The sequence below is a fragment of the Lepisma saccharinum genome, chromosome 7, assembly GCF_977018435.1.
Source record: "Lepisma saccharinum chromosome 7, izLepSacc3.1, whole genome shotgun sequence".
NCBI lineage: Eukaryota > Metazoa > Arthropoda > Insecta > Zygentoma > Lepismatidae > Lepisma > Lepisma saccharinum.
The window spans coordinates 89,116,555-89,138,646 of NC_139235.1; the positions used below are offsets into that span (position 1 = coordinate 89,116,555).

The window sequence follows — 22,092 nt, forward strand, 5'->3', positions numbered from 1 at the left end:
ATTTCTCTCGCCTAATCCATATCTTCCTACTGTACTTCCATCCTGCATTTCTCCTACTACAGCATTCCAATCACCCATTACGATAATGCACGAACCGTTTCGCTCTTTTTCCATCAATTCCTCTATCTTCTCATAGTTTTCCTCCACTTCTTCTTCTGACAACCCACTATGTGGCATATACACTTGAATTAACACTAAGTCTTTCTTCTTTCCTTGAAGTTTCACCATTATTGTAGGAAACAAAATGGCTGTTACTTTGTATTATTTATTTGCAATTATATTTATTATTTTCTTTACCGTGGCAGTGTGCTCTAATTAGTACAGTTTCCCTCCATCATAACGTTTTATTGTTAAGAAATATTGCTTGAATATGTTATTAATCTTGATTCAAATAACAACGCACCATCTAGCGAGAAATTTATTAGCTGACAGTCCTCGACCGCGTTTATCCCAAATAGGATCTAAGGCCCACTTGAATCGCCGTCTGTACTCGCCAGCAGCCAAGACAGCAAAAAAGCGATCGCCTCTTCATTCTGTTGCTCGGCGCGCATGCGCGGACTTCGATGTGTCACATGTAATACCATAAACACAACCTGTTGCCGTCTCACGTGGACGTTGGAAGTCAGTCGCGTGGTGCAGAAGGCCAGGTGCGTGTTGTTGTGTCGCGGTTGTGGATTGAGCATATCCGCGCGAATAATCAGGTGTTCGTAGTGGGCAATTCTTAGGAACTGATTCAGTGAATTCTGGTGCAGAAATCGAACGGGAATATTTCTGCACCTGGAGTTGAGTTCTTTTTTCCTTCCGGGATTTTATCCCCGCCAAAAACAAGAGTTTCAGGAATATTTTTGGAGGTAAGTTAGCTCTTTTTTATTGGTATATTTATAAAATAGGGACAACATAGTGTTTCACGTAATAACGCACGCATATACTAGGGAACAGATAGTTGATTGATTGCTTTGTTTCACTTCGGTTTTCTTCTATTGAGGTTAACTGCGAATAAGAGAATCACTGGCGTACGCAAGGGGGGAGTTGATGGGGCTACAGTCCCTCCCGGAATTTTGAGAAACTTGAAAATTTCAAATGGAAACCATAAAGAAACTCAAGGGTGAAGACATAATTTTCAAATTGAAGATTTATATTTTTGTTTTATCGGCTAATTTGTTAATTTCTAGAGAACCTCAAATGGGAGGGGCGAGTGTCATTTACTGTTAAGCAGGGTTTTTAGTTTTCAAGAAACCTATAAATTCTAATGGGTTCTTTTCGGGTTCCGCTGTAGGACTGGAACCTTGTTTCTCGCACAATTTAAATTCGGTCCATGTTGCTTATTGTTTCATTTCAATACGGACCTTGGACCCTATTTAAACTGATTCGGAAGAAAAGGTTCCTGGACCGTATTGGAATTGATCCTGGAAAAAAGGTTCCTGGACCGAATTGAAATACTTTACAGATAAAAAGGTTCTTTACGGTCCAGAACCCATTACTCTTACTGATTTTCTCTCCAGGACCGGAATTGAATTTATTTAAAATTCCTGGAGCTGTAACAACCCTGCTGTTAAGTATATTTTATTGGTTCGATTGCAATTGAAGAAGGGGCTTGAGCCTGTTGAGAAATATTCTCGCAACAGAAATTGATCTCTTTCTGTTAACTTATCGACCGGAATTCATTTCCTGAATTTTAACACTGCTGTGTACTTTGATATTGCACATATTCGCGGGTGTGCGAATTCGAGATGAATTCAATCTCGCCTCTGAAGTTCCCGGGTTCAAGTCCCGGCGGGCTGAGCGTCAGTGCTCCTTGTGGCTGTCCCTTCCTCATTTGCATCACCCATCCTCATCGTCGCGATTAACAAAGAGGGACAGGATAGCGACGCTAAATAACAAAAATTCTCTACAATACAAATGCGATGGAACGCCTACTACACATACTAGGGGTGGGCGGGTCCGAATAGTTGAAGATTCGGATATCAAATCCAGAATTCTGGAGTCTAATTACTTTTCTGATATCATATCTGTGCCCTGTACCCCTTATACAACGTTGACATCAACGCACCCCTCCAAATTGATTCAACGATGCTCTAGTTCTAAGAATTTTGATGCTGAATTTTCCTTTATACTCCCTCAAATTAGCTTACGCTCCGAATGGCCAGTTTACATTGTAAAGATAATTAACAAACACTATTAATTCTCGTAATGTTTATTGACAATATGTTCTTATTAGCATGCAATATTAATTGGACATTATCCATTGCCTAGTGCTTTTTGTTCATATTTTATTCTAGCTCTACGTTGCGAGAGAGCACCTCTTTTCTCCTCTTCAGGTGAACTAATTTCTTTTGCTGAGACAGTCCTGCGATTTTACTGCAAATTACTAACCTATTCCTCAGGCACCCCCAGAAATTCGGTACTAATTTTTTGCTCCATTTATGTTGCTGTTTCTAATCTGAATTCTACCTGCAAAAAACCTGTTAGTAATTTGTGGTAAGATCACAGGTCTGTCGCGGCAAACGAAATTAGTTCACCTGAAGAGGAGAGGAGAACACTAGACAATGGATAATGTCCAATTAAAGACCAAATCACACGGAACTGAATTTCCAGTAGGAATGCCCTAGTTGGCGCTGGACTGGCTACCAGTGATGTGCGTCTACGCATAAACAACGATAATCTACATTCTACACGTAGACTATTTTATACACGTAGATTACGTAATCTATGAAAACAACATGGCAAAAGGTGATAACTTAGCAAAGGGCGCCGTGGAATTAAAAGAAAATTATACTGCATTTCAGTTCCTGATGTGTATGGATAACTTTTCATACTCTTTCTTCCAAATTCGAACAATTTCTCACCTAGGAAGAAACCTAATATAGGAAATATTCTAGTGTTTTGTGGTAAAAAGATCACTCTTGGCTCACGACTGCCATCTGTTGTCTTTTTTGAATACTATTTATTTTCTTCCATAGTTGATGATGGAAGAGAAGAGAAATTTTGTTGTAAATAGGATTCTTTTCAGTTTGTTAGCAACCAATATAGTTGAAAATGTCACTTTCCTTTCACGAAAGCCTTGAAAATTAATTTTAATGCAATTTAGATTGTCTACGTAGTCAATGTAAACTACAACCTAATGTAATCTACGCGTAGATTACGTGTAGACAACGCATGTAGACGTAAACTTATAGTCTATGGCACATCACTGCTGGCTACCCATCTCCTGGTTTTCGCCTCACACGATACTAGTTAGCGTGTACTTGTCGATAGACTTTTGTTCCCATAAGACATTGCGCAGCACACAATCTAAAAGATGGACGAGCAATTTGAAGAACGATCGCGCTGCGACGCCAAGGGTCCCGGGTTCGAATCCCGGTCGGGCTTGGTTGTTTGTGAATGTCCATTCATCAATTTCATCACTCATCCCCATCTTCGCAAATTAGCCAAGAGGCACAAAACGCGAAGTAAAATAAACTAAATTAAATCAATCAAAAATCAAAATTTGAAGAACGTTGTAGGAGAATTTTAAAAAAAATTGAGAGAGAAAAATATGGAATAGAAATTGGCTGGAAAGAAAATATGGTCGATGCGATCAAAAACAGCCAACACTCGGAAACCACAGACAAGAAACTTTCCTTTCGCAAACTCGCAGATTATCTTCACATGGCCAAACTGATAATTCAGAATATTGCACAATTTGAATTCGGTACAAGTTGCGTATTGTTTCATTGAAAAAATAAAGTTCCTGGACCGAATTTAAATTCAACCGGAAAAAATGTTCCTGGACCGAATTTAAATTTATCCGAAAAAAAAAAGGTTCCTTGACCGAATTGAAATACTTGAGATAAAAAGGGTTGTTTACGGTCCTAAACCCATTTACACTTGCTGATTTTCTCTCCTGGACCGTAATTGAATTTATTTAAAATTGCTGGACCTTTAACAACCCTGCTGTAGTCCCAAAATTTCCTCAGAGTGTATTCTGTTTCGTGAAACGTTAAATAGAGACCATGTTTACATTATTATCTTTAGATTTTTGCCATTAAGTTACGGATGAAAGCATTTTAACTTCTACAAAAAATGTCATTCACGGTAGAATACTCATGATGAGTATATGCATAAAAGACGCACATTACAGTAAATTATGTTTCATTTTATTATTATTGTTTTTGTGAATTATCAGCTTGAATAGTTTTAAAAATTTTAATAATACTGCTAATTACACTAAAAATGAAAAACTTGTAAAGCATTTAAGTAAAAATCGAAAAAATGGACAGAAAAACCTATAATTCTATTTTTTTTCTCTTCGTGTGTAAAACCGTAATTTAAAATACCTCAATTGCTGCGTTTTGCCGCCAATTGTTGCGAAATATGGAAACAAGACAGTTCTGTGTGAGGGAAGCTGGATGTTAATAGGGAAACTGATGCTACTTGGAAGGATTACCAATTCATATGAGTGGGGTATTTCATTAGATAAAGATAATTAGTCTTATTGTAGGAGTGAATTATTTAAAGGCACACAAGAACTTCTTACTTTATTGCTCATTCTTCCATATAAGTAATACCCCTCTCATTAAGATCTCAGGGAAATAATTGATTAAAAAATATAACATTTGACGAATGTACTATGGACAACACAGGAAACGTCAATGAGCCTCGTGGGTTTATTGTATTGGTTCATAGAGGTTAGCGACATCTCTCGTTCCTTCAATAGGAAAACATTGAGTGAAATTCGGCCCTTGTAAGGACCACCAAACCAATGGCAGGCTAGGAGGCCTGAAATAGGACGCCATTCGAACTTAAAAAAATAAAAGAACAACCAAGCCAGAAGGTGACGTCCCAGTTCACAGACTGCCTGAATTCCTTGCCGATTCACCGATCATGACCCACCCTCCCCCGCCGGAGTGTGACACGTGCAGAACCTCTTCCCAATTCATAGATTTCACCCCCTCCCCTCCCCACTTTAGGTTAGGATAGAACAGGACACTGTCTTTCTACCTATTAGAGAGAATTAAGCAAATCTATCATCTGCAAGAAAAATACCGATTATTGAAAATCTGTTAACGACATATTGCATATACAGAACGTGGAAGTAATGCAGTTGTGGACCGGGGGGAGGGGAGAAATCTGTGAATCGATAAGACTGCACGTGTCACACTCCGCCGGGGGGCATGATTGGTGAATCGGGAAGGAATTCAGGCAGTCTGTGAATTGGGCATGAATCAGCCAGAATATGGGACGGAGGAATTTACACTTGGCACAGGTTATATTCTAGTAAGATTATTAAAAAATGGAATATATTCGGACAAACACAATTTCCCGTACTTCGTTTTAATGGATTCTATTTCACTCATCTTGCTGGTTTCACAGTCGATTGAAGAATGAATAGGGTTGAGGAAAGGGGTCTCACTTATCGCACAACACTTGAGCAAGCTTGTGTTCTGACGTCACGGAAGAAAGCTTTTTAATTTTAGGCTAAATGCCTACGTTGTTAAGTTAGGCTAGTTCTCCCAGCCTAAATAATAATTTTTCTTTGTATTTATGCTAATGGAACCTAACCTAACTTCGTAGGCACTCCTCGTCTGACGTCAGAACACAAGGTAGCAAAACTGTTGTGCGACAAGGAAGACCCGAGTCAGGTCAGGTCAAGAGGCACCAGCCAATGAGATGTTTCTCCACACAAGTTGGCTTATCACTGGCAACACTTGCATGCTGACCAGTTTCAAGGACAAAAAAGACAGGACAAGTTTGCGTGTTCGCTAACAGCACGCACCTGCAAATCCTTCCGTAATTGTGTTCGCTAAGAGCACGTGTTCGATATGAGCACGTTCGCTAACAGCACGGCACCGTCTAGTAATACAGTAATGGAATTTTCTGTTTCCAACAATAGTAGTAATATTTTTAAAGATATTCTTCAGACGCTAACATTTAACTGAAATAATCTTAAAAATGCTAAACGTTTTGTTTTTAATCAGAAATGCGAACTAAGTACGATTGATTTGATTTATTTATTATTTCACTTTTTGCCAGTTTTGGCTAAACGCGAAGATGAGGATGATATGACAGAACTGATAAAGGAACACTCACAAAGAACGCCGATGCCCAAGCCGAGATTCGAAATCGGCTACCCCTGACGTCGTAGCGCGCTATGCTAACCTCTCCACAAGGGAGGTGGGGTAGGGAAAGGGAAAATAATAGCCCTCCCATATTTGTGGAGGATTCAGCCCCCTCCCCCCCCCCTCGATAGTGTAGTGACAAAACGTCGCTTTGTAATGAAGGGATCCAGGTTTAGATCTCTGATAGACACATTGCTAGAGGCACATATTTTTGGTAAATAAAAAAGCAAAATTTCGGTATAAAAACTGAGTCAATTTCGGGTTCAAAAGCGGTAAATAAAATAAAATATCGGTGTTATAGCGGTGAAAAATTGGATCAAAAGTGGTATATAAAAATACATTTTGGTTTTAAAATTTTGAATATAATCCTAAATTTGATTTAAAAACTACACTTATTCCACAGAATTAACATTTCACTTCTAATAGCCCATTTATGTAGTTATCCGAGTATTAAGTTTATTTCTGTGTAAAGGAGTCAATTTTCGTTTCTCCAATATTAACAGCAGAATTAATCAATTTTCCGGGAATTGCATAATTCTCAGGATAATTCAGACCTCAGAAGGTGTCGCGTCGGTGAATAAACCCTAAATTTCGTGTTTAAGAGTTAATTTCGCTTTTTGCAGTTCATTTCGCATTATTTCGTGACAAAACATGGTCACAAAATGCATCTCACACCTTTCAAAAACATGAAAAATTAACACTACAATGTGTTTTTTTAAATTTCGTTTTTTCGTCAAAAACGAAATATGCATGCCCCTACACATTGCTCAGTGCTTGAACTGCTGTAGGTCCAGTATCTGTTCGCCTATCTGAACATAAGCTGGACTTAAGCATATTTCCACGAGCTTTTGTAATCGCTGACCCAATTGCGTTTCACATTGAAATCCATGCAAGCTTCAGGGGACATTAAAACAAAAAGACCATGTTCCACAATTTTCGCATTGGAGTCGAAAAAAAAAACAACGTTATTGCTGCAATTACTTATTTAACGATTTCGCCATAATGTTTTTACTGCGGAGCGTGTTTTCGCGTCGCAAACACTATTTTTTCCACGTCCCAATAACAGCACTTGTAATTCATTGTTAGCCGATGTCCACGGGATGAATATTGATGAGCGGCACGCCTCAAAGGCTCCATACGGTGCTTTCATCTCGACGATTTCCCAGAAATTAAATTCTACACGCGAAGTCATTTATCACGCTTACACGAGCTCCATTCTGTTAATAGTTTTTGTTTTATTGTTCGAACAAGCTAATATCAGCCTCATTGCCCCATTTTTTCCGTGTTAAATGTGCATTGTCCTAGTTCATGTAAAGAGGACATGAGTCATAATTACTTACAAATTGGAACAACACGTAATAGTATTCCTGATGTCTCTTGTTTACGCTTCTTTTAACCTTGCATATGTCTTGTTTCTTTTCCTTGTAAACATTGAGAGCTAACTCCTCTCTATTCAGAACTTTTGTAATTTATGCCTCCCCACTGTAAACCAGGGTTGTTTAAGGTTCAGGAATTTTAAATAAATTCAATTCCGGTTCAGGAGAGAAAATCAGTAAGAGTAAAGGGTTCTGGACCGTAAAGAACCTTTTTATTCCTAAGTATTTCAATTCGGTCCAGGAACCTTTTTTTCTGGACCAATTTAAATACGGTTGAGGAACTTTTTCTCCGGATCAATTTAAATTCGGTCCAGGAACTTATTTTCAATGAAACAATACGGAACATGGACCGAATTTAAATTGTGCGAGAAATGAGGTTCCGGTCCTGCACCGGAACCCAATAGATAGAATTTATGTGTTCCTGGACTTTTAACAACCCCTCTGTAATCCTCTGAAACTTATTATCAGTAAACTTCTGAAGCTTATGCACACTTTTATAAGCTTCTGAAACTTATTCCACACCACTTGCAAAACATCCAAAGTATAGTTCTCCCTCTAGAATTTATCACTCGCCATTGTAAACTTCCGACGCTTTTTAAACTTTGTTTCTCGTTATTGTAGACATCCACTAAGAACTAGACATAAACGTGAATGACATCCACAAGAGTTTGTATGATTTTGTACGTATAATTAACATACTACCAGACCAATCCTTGTACGAAAAAAGTTAGAAAAATGAAAGAATGTTACCTACAATGTATGTATCGTGAAAAGTACGACATATGCCTTAAAATAATATTGTGTGGTCAATTCTGATGAACGAAGCATGTATGTTTTTGTGAAAGGTACTCTGAATAACGTACGGTATATCGCAGATATAAACTCATATACTACTGTACCTATTACAGTGCTGCAGCGAGAGCATTTCGCTCGAGCGCCGAATAGTTCGAACAGCCGACGCTAGATAGCGTACGGAATCGACAGCATGGATCGTGAAGTGTAAGAAGCAGTGAAATTGAAACTTAAGTGAACATAGTCACCAATCAATCATCTACATATTAAAATGTTGTTTAGTGTATCTGACCAATACAGTGATAAATGAAAATGAAATAGATGATTGTGGGCTGAAACTGCCAGGATGGTTATTTTACATACGTACAGTGGGATCCATGAGTATTACCGTGCAAATTGTCCATGACTATTTTCATTAATTTTTCTCTTGCATCCTATGTGTTTTTAAGCGATGGATTTTTATTTATGTTGGTGCAGAGGTTGTCAACAGCTTGTTTTGAGTTTTCTTTTTAATTCTTGAAGCTGTTATTGGGTCAAGTAAAGTGCACGAACATAGTGATGGACAATTTGCAGAGTAATACTCATGGATCCCACTGTACATGTGTCTACGATTATTGTCAGATTAAAATGAAAGAAAGTAATAATTCTTTTCCCACAATTGATGCATGCGTCACTTCAGATCCAAGAAATGTAATATAAGCTTAGTTCAGCGCTCTCGTGAAAAAAATACTTCTCCTATATGAAGAAATTAGAATGTAGAAATGCTCATGAATGTCGTCGCAGTCTTTGGATTTAAACAAGGTTGTAGCTGCTCACAAATTATATGGATGTGAAACTTGGTCCCTTACATTGAAAGAGGAACATAAATTGAGAGTATTTGAAAATAAGATCCTTAGGAAAATCTTTGGATCTAAAAGGGATGAGCAAACAGGTGAGTGGAGAAGGTTACATAATTTAGAACTACATAATTTGTATTCATGTCCAGATATTATTAGAATAATTAAATCAAGAAGACTTAGGTGGACAGGCCATGTGGCACGAATGGGAGAGGAAAGAGGAGTTTACAGGATTCTTGTTGGGAAACCTGATGGTAAGAGACCTGTAGGAAGGCCAAGACGAAGATGGAGGGACAACGTTGAGATGGACCTAAGGGAAATCGGTAGGGATGGAAAAGAGTATATAGAACTTGCTCAAGATAGGGAAAGATGGAAGGCCTGTGTTGCTGCAGCCATGAACCTTCGGGTTTAAGAAGGCTAGGGAGTTAGTTAGTTAGTTAGTGTAGCTGCTCACAAAAGCAGACGTATATTATCGTCGTTTTTTTAATGCTGTAGTAGTTCATTTCCTCATTTTAGCAAAAAGTACACAAACCCTTTACCTAGAAATAGTGTTACGTGTAATATTTATGCGCGTATCCAGCGAGTTGATATTTTTAGTTCTTATGGTGTATTTTGTGTTGTTCTTATGAATAGTAAGTCTGTGATATTATTCCACTCAATAATGGCTTAGGAAGAGAAAACGATATAATAATTATGGTATTTTATGGATTCGTGCCTAAAAGTGTGTACTTTTGTATATGACGGAACAAAATGCAGTGATTTTTTTTATCTGACTGTAAAATATGTCACTGATAAAATTATACCGTAGTGAAGTATGACGTTAATACATTTTAGCTGGTATTAGTTAGCCCACCCGAGAATTTGGTTCAGAAATCTTTAGACCCCCACTTATCTCAGGCTGGCGCCGTCACTGGTGGGGAGGCTGCAACGAGGACGAGCGAGCGAAAGTAGTCCCATGCAGTCTAGTATCTATCCACACACCCTCACACGCGAAATTATTCCCAACTGTTCCAGAATGAGACCTAGAAAGTACCAAGTCTACTCCCTTCAAATAAAATTTGGAGTCTGAACGTGCGCATATTTCTAACCGCACCTCGGAATTTAGTATCCATGCGCCAAGTAGTTCCAACCGCGTTAGGGAATTTCCACTTGACGGATCACGAAATGAAATCAGCTTCTATTTGAAGATGATAAAACACTGGGCTCAGTCGTAAGACGTTACACAAACAAACCATGGAACACCGAATCACGGCTGAAGAAATGACAGGCATGGACCCGCGGAAGACTACAACAAGCGGACGGAAAAGTAGCACCATTGTGTTAATGCGGTGGAAGAGTGAGAAGCTGTCGGTGAACACACATGAAACTGCTGTTTCTTTTGGAATAGTCTCCTGGCAATGTTGAAAAAGTATCCTTACGTCATCATCTAAGTCAACTTAAACTTTTAAGCGCTTGTCAGGCCCACTGGCCAAAATCAGGGCTCCGTCTGTCCATTGGGCTCTCCGTTAAGGCTCCAAAAAGATTAATACAACACCCTTGCCATAACAAGAAGCCTAGTTATTCTCTAATTAATACGTATATGTTTTAGATGCCTCTTCCCTCCGTAAAACCGTTCTCGATTGACTCACAAAAATCAAGCTTGTATTCTTTCTTCATAGATGGCAGCAAAGGATCATTATTTTTTTATTACTTACAAATTCAAATTCATCGACAAAGTTAATTAATATTTATCTCCAAAAGGTAAGCAAGAATACAGCGTATAATTGGTTTGATAATAAGAACAATTTGAGTTTAAATTCAACTCTAAATAAGCAGCATCTCTAAAAATACTAAAGTAATGTTCTGAGGAAAACAATGTTTTAATAAGTCGTTTAGTGTCACCAAGGTTAGAAGCAGATACCCTGTTGATGGCTAATGAAATAAAATAACTGTAAAAGCTATTTGTATCTTTCATGTTCTTATTTCAGTTACAGTAATTTATGTTAATTATTATTAAGGACGTTGCAGAAATGTGGCAACTTCCGACCGAAGGACTATTTTTCGAGGGGGCAACGCTATTATGGGAGAAAATATGCCGCATTTGCTACATTCATTTCATCATATCGCATATCCTTATCTTCGCGATTAGCCAAAAGTGTCAGAAAAGCGACGCTAAAACAAAAATCAAGCATACTTCAACTTTGGAGCAGAAGGGCGATCAATGTTACTCTATATTTTGACATTCTAATAAATAAATAATCTTGAAAAACAAGTCATTTATAGCTCGTCCTAGAAGGCCGAGTTCATCCAAAGATAATTCAAGAGCAAAAATTCAGACAAAGCAAATAATAATATTTCAACTACTCGGTTAAGTTAAATTATTCTTAGTAATCATGTTTTCCGAAGAGGAATTCCTCTTAATATTTTGTCCAACCTATTGAAGCTCTCTTATCGTTCATTCTCACTGCAATCGGCACAAGAACATAGCGAAGGTTGGTAGCAGTGGTGCCATCTTTTGTATAACATTTAACGTCACTGTGAAGGACTTTTCATTCCAGTGGAAGCATCACATTGTAATTACTCGAGATAACCATTCATAATGCCCAACTCTTCGGGGATGTATCTGATTCATATGAAATGGCACGTGAAGTTCTCTCCCTAGATGTCAGTATGATCTCCATGCTTTACTCACGCGTGAGAGGCATTTTAATGCTTTTTTTCTGACACCTCGAAAAGAAGGAAAAATAGACTGGTTAAAGATACGTCGAGAAAACCTTCACCATTGTATTTCTCGTGAAATTCTAACCTGATTTGATACATCACATCACCCCCTTCCCATTTAAAAATTACGAGTTGAATTCAATATGACGGACGTCCACTTCGAACGCACCAATATGGTTCCCCCTAGGCTTAATCTGTTTCTATCATGATCATTTGTATTCAGCCTAACTCGTGGACATTTTATACGGGTTTTTTAGAGACTTTTCAATCACCCTGTAGATTAATTTTATAGTGTCTGTTTTTTTTGTGTATTTGAGTCACAAGTGTCTATTTCGGAAATAACTGCTCTTGGAGTGTCTAATCCGGGAAAATGAAGAATCTGTCGACGTTCATCAGTTTTAGAGCGTATTTTGTATTTTGTTCTTTTCTTTTTGCCTATTTTTCAAGCTTTTAGTTATCGATCTTTGTCCTGGTTGTAAGTCGTTATGCTCCCTTACTTTCAATAACGGTTTGAATACACAAAAAAGCGTCATATTGAAGATGTAACAATTTTTTTATGAAATATTGCGATAACATTCAGTTAGGAGTGAAATTGTGAGAATAAGTGTAGGTGTATAATGATGAAATTTTTTGTTTTCTTAAGCGCGGGGACTTTACTTCTTAAATAAAATATAACAGACAAATTATTGGGTGGGCTTGAGATCCACAGGCCCATATGAGTTGGATCCAGTGGTCGTAAGTAAGAAACGTTTTATCAGATGGTTTTTCCAGCTTGAAAACTTCATCCGAATGTTGTTACGTGCGGATCAGTGTCTCCAGAACGACGCCCATCCACTTACTATTCAATTATTCACCCCCCCCCCTTTCCCTCAGTGACTGAAGACCGAACAAGAATGTGGGTGGGAGCAGTGGCTGACCAAATATGTCTGCATGACGTGGCCGGGATTCGATCAAGTCGTTGCCGAGAAGAAAAATCTCGTTATGGAAGTGACAAGGCATCTTCGCTCGGTTGCTCTCAATGCTTTCCGTACCAGGATGCGGACGACATTCCCCTCCATTTCAGAGGACGCACCAAAATAAGAAGAAAGATTCGTATCTCGAGGAGAAGAGCTTAGCTCAACGGTGTACGACATTGTTGCTACCTCCCAGATAGCGCAGTGGTAACATTATCGCCTTGCAATCAAGGATTCCCGGGTTCGGTTCCCCGGTGGAAGCACATTGCACAGTGGTTCGGATCCCAGTTTAAAACCAGAGTTGTTAAAGGGCCAGAAATTTTAAATAAATTCAACTCCGGTCCGGGAGAGAAAATAAGCAAGCGTAAATGGGTTCTGGACTGTAAAGAAACCTTTTTATCTGTAAAGTATTTCAATTCGGTCCAGGAACTTTTTTCCGGATCAGTTTAAATACGGTCCACGGACCTTTTTCCAGACCGGTTTAAATAAGGTCCAAGTTCCATACTGAAATGGAACAATAGTCCTGTTGTGGAACGCAATAGAACCCATTAGAATGTATGGGTTGCTGGACCTTTAGCAGCCCTGCTATAAACCGTAGATAAAACAAAAGAACAAAGCAATGATGCTGTCTCAGTAGCAGTAACATTGGCATCCCCATGCTGCCATTAAGAGGTACAGGGTTCGACCCCAGGTAGATGCATAGTGGTTTGGAAGTCTGATTTGCCTATCTGAGTACAAAGTGAACCTAAACAATTAAACGATACCTGTAAGACAAGATAGATATGCTGCATATTGTTGCCCTTGGCCACAGTACAGGAGATGTGATCAGCACCACGCTCCGGCCATGCCAAGAAACAAGAATTTCTTTGTAGCAGCTAGTGTCCTTCGTTGTTTTGTATAAATTCCTAATGTATTCGATAATTTTCAAGTTTGAGTGATTCGAATCAAAATTTCAACACAGCGCGCTACGACGCGAGAGGCACCAGGATCGAATCCCGACTTGGATGCGAGTGTTCATTGTGAGTTCCTTCATCAACCTCATCATTTCATCACTCATCCTTCTCGTCGTGATTTTAAAGCAATTATTTTAGTTGTCATTTCTTTCCATGTTAATGTGCGAGCAGTGGCGTGCCAAAGGGGGGTTGGTGGGGGTCTTAACCCCCATTTGGCCCGGTATTCCTTAATTAAAAAACGTCAATGGCAGGAGAAGATGTCAAAATGAGGATTGAGCACTAGAAAAGTTATATCTACCTCCCCTTTCAAAAATCCTGTCCACGTCACTGTGTGGGAAGAGAGAAGGGGGGGGAGAGGAGTAGAAAGCTGCGAGAACACACACATAGCTCCATTCAATATCTCATCAAACGGCGATGCCCAAGCATTTCCAGAACGTGTAAATATTTCAAACCGTGTGACGTTTTCCGCACACACCTAACACCCTAACGCACATAAATGCACTCTTCCCTGGTGTTACGAAACTTGTCAAGGAGGTTGTTAACACCTCGGTGCACGTACAGGTGTGTTTGACTTCGAGATTTCTAGCCGCGAAGCTAGATCTTTAGTATATATACGTTCTAATGCGTTTTTACATAGGAGAAAAAGCTCTCGATTTCACGCGTGATAAGGTGCGTTACGACACACACTCAAGCACGCACTTTTGGGCCGTGAGGTTGGTACGTGCGCGGCATGAAACCAACGGGAAGGGTCCTAACTAGGTGACCAATACCGTCGCCCACGGGACCGCTTGTCGAAATGGGGCTTTTTCTATACATGGGCAGATCAAGTGGATTGCTTGGGAAAGTTGTGGAAAGCTGACTATCCGAGAAGCCTGGAAATATAGCTTAGTTTCTGAAATGATTAATGAACTGTGAAACCATACGGGTCTGATGGACCTTGGTCCAACGGTTCCAGGGTTCGGTTTCGGGTGGAGGCACGTTCAATCCATCTCTAGCCTTCTTAAACCCGAATGTTTATGGCTGCAGCAGTACAAAGCCTTCCATCTGTCCTTATCCTGGGCAGGATCAATATAATCCTTTCCATCCCTACCGATTTCCTTTAGGTCCATCTCAACGTTATCCCTCCATCTTCGTCTTAGCCTCCCTACAGGTCTCTTACCATCAGGTTTCCCAACAATAATCCTGTAAACTGTTCTATCCTCTCCCATTCGTGACACATGGCTTGCACATCTAAATCTTCATGGTATAATTATTATAATAATATCTGGACAGGAATACAATGGTTGAGGAAAGAAGAGTTTGCAGGATTCTTGTGGGGAAACCTGATGGTAAGAGATCTGTAGAAAGTCCAAGACGAAGATGGAGGGACAACGTTCAGATGGACCTAAAGGAAATCGGTAGGGATGGAAAGGATTGGATTGATCCTGCCCAGGATAGGTACAGATGGAAGGCTTGTGTTGCTGCAGCCATAAACCTTCGGGTTTAAGAAGGCTAGAGAGTTAGTTGGCTGGTTAATAGCATCTTTTTAAGCAGATGGTTATCCACAAGATGGGAAATGATGCCCAGTGGATAGGTATCGAAAAAGCAATAATGTTTTTCAATATATTCATTACGCATGACTGCCCCTGATTCTCCGAAAGACCTTATTAGCACTGCCCGAGACCCCCCACATTAGTAACAGTAGTGGAATGCTAACTGGACGCTCACTTTCCTAGAACGGCACAATGGAAGCTACAAACGGATAAAATCTGCTTGGCAGCCGCGAAGAGGACTTGATTAGCCAACCGACCCTGGGGCAGTATACCTCCTTTCCTGCTCTGCCACCGGTATGTAACATATCGATTTACATCATCTAATGCATTCGTAGAAAAGCTATAAATCTTGTTTGTACATGCCGCGTGCGACGTTGTACCTTTTTCTGTTCTAAGAATCTATCGTTCAAGAACTTCTCGCTTTGCATTTTCAAAGCTCTGGTGTTACATTTCACTCTTCCTTTTCTGCCACTAGATGTCTCTGTTCTGTATTTTCCTATTTATATTCTGCAATTTACTCGTCTTGTGTTTTCTTTTCATTCGCTCCTTCCTATTAATTGTGATTGTTTTACTTAGCTTGTCCTATTTCTTTCTTTCTTTGATATTGGTTTGCCTTGTGTTCCATTTCTGTTCATTTTCTCACTTCACTCTGGTATTTCTTTCATTTACTTAATTAATTTTCCTTCTTGTTCCATGTGACTGTACTCTAACATTCATTTCACTACATGCCTGTTGTGCTATTAGTCTTTCGCACGTTATTTTCTTCTACTTTCATCCTTTCCTAATTACTTTCTATCTCCTTTCTCTTTATCTTTGCGACTCTACTTTAACTCACTTTTGACATGCCTCCTTTTTTGTCCGCTGCATATTAATGCATAAAATATCTTTGATTTGAATCCTGAATGAGGCCTGGATGTTACTTTCTGTTTTCTTTCCTTGTCTTATCTGTAACTACATTATGCATCCTCATTGTCGCTGTTATCAAGGAGAGATAAAGAGGAGAAGTGTTTTCTGTTTACATTAGGAAGGTATCCCTCTCATCATCACCACCACACTGGTTCTATCTTCTTATCTCCCCCTTTCTCATTCTCTTCCTTTTCCATTCCCTCTCTATTTCTTTCTCTTTTTCCTTCTCTCCCTTACTCTATCTCACAATCTCTCTCCTCTCTTTCCCTCCCCTCGCATTTTCTATTTCTTTGTCTTCTCTCTCTTTTCTTATATTTCTTTCATACTCATTCCCCTCCCTCTTTCCTTTTCTCGTCTCTTCCTCTTTTCCTTCTTTCTCTTTCGTATTCTCTTTATTTTATCTTCTTGTTTCTCTTCCTCACGCATTCTCTTTCTCTTTTTATCGTCTCCTTTTTCCCCTCTCTCTTTCCGTTTCTCTCACTCTCTCTCCCTTTCTCTATCTGCCAATCTCTTTTTCTATCTTCTCTTTCCCTCCCTCTCGCATTCTCTTTTCTTCGTCTTCTCTCTCTTTTTCTTATCTTTCTCTTTTATTCTCATTCCCTTCTCTCTTTCCCTTTCCTTTACTTATTCACTCTTCCTTTTTTCTCTCTGTCTCACTCTTTTCCTTCCCCTTATATCTCTCGCACATTCTCTTTCAATCTTCTCCTTGTTGCTTCTCTCTTCCCCCTCTCTCTCTAACTATGGATCTCTTTCTCTCTCTTTCTCGCTTTCAATTTTTACCTCCCATTCTCTTCCTCTTTCTACTTCATTGTTCCATCTCTCCTTGTTTCCCTCGTATTCTTTCTCTTTCCTTCTCTCTCTCTCTTTCGCTCTGTCCCTTCCATTCCCACCACTCTCCATATTTCAGATAACATATTGTATTTTTTCCTTAAACTCCCAATTCCTTCTTGAGGTTATTTACGATTCTTCAATAGCCATGTGCAGCTACGCTGTTCTTCGGAACGGGTCGTAATACTGAACCCGCTCGCCGTGAACGGCTCGTAAGAACCCGCTCACCGTGAACGGCTCGTAAGAACAAAGTTCTCTTCCTATCCTTGCATAAAAAAGAGAATTCCACGCAGAGCATCTAGAAAGAGGAAGATGTCAACGAAACAAAAGACAACGGAAGTGGAACAAGAACGAAAGTAGCAGCTTCCTGTGTTTAATAAGCTCCTTTGGCGCTGCCATGTTCATACCCTCTTTTTCCTTTTAATTTATCAAACTGAAATACATATGATTTTCATTATTTTCACATGTTGGGGACAAGATGAACTGTTCACACTTTCACTGATACTGCCCTTTGCATAGTAGTAAAAAAAAAGATAGATTGATTGTTGTTCAAAGGATATCCTGACTTTCTTTATATAATAGGACCAATCAATAATTCGCTTTGCACTTTCTCTTGGACTGCTTTTTGTGTACAGGGTGACTCATTACGAAAGGAGTTTGACTTTTGAGAAACGACCGCGTTCGATCCCAGGTGGGGGTCTTATGAATTGATTGATTTGGTTTATTTTACTTTGGCTAATCGCGATGATGAGGATGAATGATAATATGATGAAATTGATGAAGGGACACTCACATAGAACAATCATGCCCAGGCCGGGACTCGAACCCGAAAGCCCTGGCGTCGTAGCGCGCCGTGCTAACCACTCCGCCACGGAGGGCACTGGTCTACTTTATTAATGTATCTGCCCTGTTCTTTATAGTTACCTTATAGGACTGTTTGTAAAAGCTTCAGTCATACCAATTGTGCCATTGGTTCTTATAGTCAAGGTTCAAAAAAATATATTTGAGTTCAAAACCCTCAAAGTAACCGTATCGGTATTGGTAAAATACCTTATCTGCTCGTCAAGTAAGAAAATTTTAAATTATTACGGATCATGCCCCCTCAACCCCCGCGCTTCAAACGCTTGTGCTTGTAGGAATTGTTCCCTGAATATAATGTGAAGATATTTTTTTTAATTTATAGTATCACTTTTGTACAAAAGATGGCACCTCATTCGAAATTACTTCAATTGCAAATGACAGAGACCTTTTAAATTTATTATAGCTATGTTTTTGAAAAGTTTATTCCATCTTATTAAACTTGCTACATATCTTGGTATATTAATAATTATTGGCAATGCAATTTGTGGCACTTTCCAATTTAAAAATTGGTGTTCCTAAGTTAAAATTATTTATTATTACGTGAAATTACTGAGGTGAATAATATCATTCATCATCACATTTAAAAACACATTGTCATATTTTTGTAGAGAGCGCATTGCCAGACAAGCGTTCTTAAGATTTGAAGTACAGAAAGGTCGGAGAGTACGTAGAGAGACGGATGTTGCCGTAGTCGAATTTCTTGCAAGAACACCCACCAGTAGGTTCAAGTAATTTCATCTGAAGAAATCATTCTTTGCAGAAAGTCTGATATAATGATCTTCATTCACTTCACTTTGGCAGTTTCCCGTATCGTGTTGAGCCTTGTTTCAATTTAGTGACGGTATCTTTTGCTTTGTGTTAAGCGTTCCTGGCGATTCGCTGTCCTTTTGCTAAATTTCAACTCTAGTTCCGGACAAACTTAAAGAAACTTGGACCTTATCTTCCTCACAGTCTTGGTGTGAATCGTGGCTACTAAATGCTACCTGGGCATCATTACAAGAATTGGCAACACTGAGGGGACATTGGTAGCCAGAAGTCTCGTCAACCATTGGCAACATCCAAAGGATATGTGATAGCCACATGTCAAGACTGTGACGAAGACAAGATGCGAGTTTCTCAGTTTGTCCGGAAGTGTACATGCTTACTACAATTGGTGGTCACAAGCCTCGTCAAGAATGTGAGGAAGAGAAGAGGCGAGTTTCTTTAAGTTTGTCTCAAACTATAAAGTGAGAAATTGTACGATTTGACAGATATTGTTGTAGGGCAGTCGTGCCTGTAGGTTGAAATGCTTAGAAGGTTCAGTGCCAGAAAAATATGAGTTGGATACAGGTTTGGAAATATTTTCTTGGAGGGGGGGGGGTGAGGTAGGTTTAGTATGCACCTGAGAAATATGATAAATGTGCATTTGTGCTTAAAAGCATTTATTTATCTACTTTTTAATGTTTGCTTCGTGGAGGGAGGGGGGTTGTTAATATTTTTATATCAATTTTTGGAATTATTTTAGTCCAATCAATTATTATAATTTTTTTAAGGTTTCGGCCAAGAAGTCATTTTTTTAGAGTTTGTCTCGTATTAATATAGTTATTTATGCAAAGTCCTAATTGTTAATACTTGTCCTGTTGGTTTTAAGGGGCGTATTGTATCAATATATATTTAATTGCATAATAATTATGATACAATAGTGTCTGTCTTTCGAAAGCCTAACCCTCGCGCATGCGTGATAGCTCTTTGAACAAATTCAAGGTTTCTGCTCGCAAAAGACATCACCTGATCTTCATGTACTTTGTCCCATTGTCAATCAATATTGCAACTCTACCGTTGCACTTTTAGCTCTAGTTGCGATATTACAATAGCGTTGTTGGTGGTCACATCCAATACTCCAACAGCATTTCGCTGACCACAGTGGCGGAGTGGTTAGCACAGTGCGCTACGACGAAAGGGGTCCTGGGTTCGAATTCCTTCCTGAGCATAGGCATTTTCATCAATTTCATTGTATAATCACTCATCCTCATCGTCGCGGTTAGACAAACCCAATAGAACCCATTAGAATTTATTGGTTCCTGGACCCTTAACAACCCTGGAACCCTTCCTGAGGTAATTAAGATCTGTTATGTGCCTATCGTTTAAAGCAACGTTGCAAGTACGGCACAACGGAGGTTCCAGTCCTTGCAGCACGATGTGTGAGACGGCTGTGTCCGATTCGGAGCCGCGTTAAGATGACTTCTTCTCGGGGTGAGGGACGGGTCGAGGAACGCCAAGCACCAGTGATGGGCTTGATAGCTCGAAGCTTGTTCCCCCTTCAACCCCCCCACGGCATTTGAGATCTCTTTGTTACACATTTTCGGATCAAAAAAAATACCGCTAGCGAATGTTAAACAGAGGATATACGAACATCTTATACCCTCGACTTCAGCCCTGATTACCAGGTGGCACTACGTCATATGACGTTACCAAAGCTGTAAGTCGTTCCTGCTCTACAAGAATGTCCCCAACAATCCATCAATCAATTGCAAGGTTATTGGTGAAAGCTCTCGTCTCTCACCCACATACAGTTCATGTGGGAAGTTCAAGGTTGCATTGTTGCATTACAATTAACTCCCACTTTCGATTGTTGCTTCTGATTATACAAGAGCCACAGAGCAGTCCATATTATAGTGTTCCGTTTCCTGTTCTTTCAAGGGCGACGGTTTCCAAGGAGTTTACGGCAAGACTTTTACATGAAACTGCATTCTCTGGCAGTGAAAGGAATGGCGGGAAGTGTCCCCATGAATCCGTGGTATGGAGTGCTTGGATTGACTTGTACACCGTTATGTTTATCGCGACAGTGGCTGATATCGAGAAATTGAAGTGTTAGGAAGAGCCCTTGGCCTGAGGTAATTAAGGGCAGAAGGAACAGTTGTCCAACCAGACGCGAGGACCCGAAACTGCTCCTACCCCTCAAACCTTTCCTGGAGAAAGTTAGATATGTGCGCTGGATTGTCGTTGGGAGAAGAGATTGATTGGTTTGCTTTATTTTACTTCGCTTTTTGTGCCACTTTTGGCTAATTTGCGAAGATGGGGATGAGTGATGATGTGTTGAAATTGATGAATGGACACTCACAAACATCCATGCCCAGGCCAGGATTCGAACCCGGGATCCCTGGCGTCCTAGCGCGATGTGCTAACCACTCCGCCACAGGGACCGGCGTAGGAAAACTTAGCATTGCGCTTATGGGAGTATTATTTCACTTGTTCTCTTGGGATACCAAACATCCAATGGCGTAGAAAAACATATGAACGTAAAGAGGACAGGTCCAAAAATTCATTTCCGGCTGGCAATGTCGAAATTTCCATTTTATTAGACTTAACTTGAAGTTGCCTCTCCATAAGGAATATATGGGATCCTGTAAGTACTTATATTTTTCACAGATCAACTTTAAAAAAAACTGCTTCAACTTGCAGCATGGGTAGACATTCATGCTGTCTTTAGCCTCTGTTTTTTTTTAATAGCAGTTCACATTTCGACATTATTGATATAAATGCCCACCAGGCGTTAAACTGTCCCTCATAGTCACGGGATGGTCACACGAGAGCATGCGCTACAGATGTTAAATGATTTAACACATCACAGCACAGCAATCAAATGTTCTCATTTTATGACAAAGCAACGATACCGCGTTACTTTTAGAAACACAGTAACGGCAATGCAAAACAAGGTAGAGAGAGAGAGAAACAGAAAGAAAAAAATAGCAAATAGAAAGAATGTGGAAGAGATAAAGAAAATAAGGTAGAGAGAGGGGTACAGAGAAAGAAAGAAAAGAGATAGAACAAGTAGAAAGAATGTCGGGAAGAAAAAATAAGGTAGAAGAGAAGGACAGAAAGAAAAAAAGAAGAGAGCAAATCGAAAGAATGAAGGGAAAGAGAAAGAGGAAGAAAATAAGGTACAGAGACAACGATAAAAACAGAGAAAATATAAATAATATTGAAGGGAGAAGAAATAAGGTAGAGAGAGAGAAACAGAGAAAAAAGAAACAGAGCAAATAGAAAGAATGACGGGAAGAAAAAATAAGGTTGAGAGAAGGACAGACAGACAGAAAGAAAGAAATATGGAAGAGATAGCAAATTGAAAGACAGGAGGAAGGAGACAGAGGAAGATAATAAGGTAGAGAGGGAAACAATGATAAACAGAGAGAAAATAGAAATAATAATGAAGGAAGAGAGAAAGAAAGATAGAGAAATAGAGAAAGAAAGAAAACGTTAGAGCAAATAGAAAAAATG

The 22,092-nt window shown here is 39.4% G+C and overlaps 1 protein-coding gene across 1 annotated transcript in view; it reads left to right on the forward strand.

Annotated features, from left to right (window-relative positions):
• Positions 1-609: 609 nt before the first annotated feature.
• The window catches only part of chas (chascon), a 265,561-nt gene continuing 244,078 nt past the window's right edge, over positions 610-22,092 (forward strand). Inside the window, exon 1 of the mRNA XM_083125578.1 lies at positions 610-851. The gene's annotated coding sequence lies outside the window, so the exon portion shown is untranslated. The remainder of the gene's footprint in view (positions 852-22,092) is intronic.